This window comes from Propithecus coquereli, unplaced genomic scaffold (assembly GCF_000956105.1).
Source record: "Propithecus coquereli isolate 6110/MARCELLA unplaced genomic scaffold, Pcoq_1.0 Scaffold543, whole genome shotgun sequence".
Taxonomy (NCBI): domain Eukaryota; kingdom Metazoa; phylum Chordata; class Mammalia; order Primates; family Indriidae; genus Propithecus; species Propithecus coquereli.
The window spans coordinates 148455-149880 of NW_012151319.1; the positions used below are offsets into that span (position 1 = coordinate 148455).

Consider the following 1426-nt stretch of genomic DNA (forward strand, 5'->3'; position numbering starts at 1 on the left):
TCCCAGGGCCTACAAGACCCTGCATAACCTGGCCTTTGCCTCCCTTTCCAGTCTTGCCTTGTTCTAACTTTACCCCTGCCCTCTGGCCTTCTCTTGGTTTTAAAACTTGCCAAGCTTTACCTCCCCATGGTGTTACACAATAGCTTCCTTCTTCCTGGGAGACTCCGCCCCTCTCACTTGCTGTGGCAGTCCCTCTTGCTCCGTCTTTATTTATGTATTGGATGTTACAGATTTGTTTATTATTACTTATTGTTATTAAGCACTAGCTTAATACTGCAGAAAATTTCAATCACTGTGGACAACCTGCGCGCTCCCCTGCCCCCACCCAAATTCTTGGTCAAGAGCTTTTCAAGTACAGACATGTTTTTGACTCTTCTACATAACACTTTATGAAATAAAGGCAAAAGATTGTGCATATCTTGCTGGGCAGTGCTGCCCAGGGCTCTGGAGACAGTGGCTGCCAAGTTCCCTTCACTGTCTAGGTCCTGAGAGACTCTTGTTCAGTGCACTATCTCTTCCCAAAGCAAGTCCGCCACTTGCTGGGCTTATCATTCTGAGGGTCAAAAGCTTTCTCGCAAAGTCTCAGTCCAGTCTCTTGCTTTAGCTGTTGTAAGTAGGTTCTCGTCACTTCATCTTCCTGTTTGTTTGCAGGTTTGGCATAAATTGCGTTAAGTGGAAAACCGGGCTCTCCAGGAGTGGGAAAATTAGTGATTCCCAGTGAATGTATTTTTCTTGCCTTGACTTTTAGAATTGCACTTTTGTAGTTTCTGTAGACACTGGGAAATGTAGAGAGTTATTATATATCAAGGTTCTATGAGCTTCATTCTTAATTTCATAGTTTTTGAAGAAGACATTGGCCTTGAAGTAATAGATGGCTTGATCCACCGTATCTGTATCTTTTGTCCTTTGAACTGACTTCTGATGGGTAACAGTGCCATATTTCCATTTTCCAAAGAGTTTGGTGCCAGGGTCCATGAGGGAAGAGGGGTGAGCCGGTACCATGGTGGTACCCGGGTTTTAACCCAGCTGAGCAGGATCAGGTTAGTTGCTCTGTCTTTTAGATCTCAGCTTAATATCAGCCCCACAGAGAAACCTTCCCTCGCTAACCATAAGTAGAGCCCACCATTTTCACTCCGTTTCTCTATCCTGTTTGCTTCTTGTCATAGCAATTATATTCATTTGTTATCTGTTTATTTCCTTTTTATTATTTGTTTTTCTTTATAGCAAAATCGAAAGGTTGATAGCAGGATCCATGTTTGTTGTTTTTACTGCTGCACCATTCCAGGCACACAGAGTGCTTTACAAATATTGGTGGAGTCCTTGAATGAATTCAGCATTTACCTTCTTATCTTCTGTTTTGCTTCAATTAATTAAAAGGAGTTTTATTCTCGGAAAACCCACACTATCCAAGCAACTAAAATAGTCT

At 42.4% G+C, this 1426-nt stretch overlaps 1 pseudogene; it reads right to left on the bottom strand.

Moving 5' to 3' along the window:
* Nucleotides 1–471: 471 nt before the first annotated feature.
* Nucleotides 472–1002, bottom strand: LOC105820885 (annotated as a pseudogene).
* Between the last annotated feature and the right edge of the window lie 424 nt (nt 1003–1426).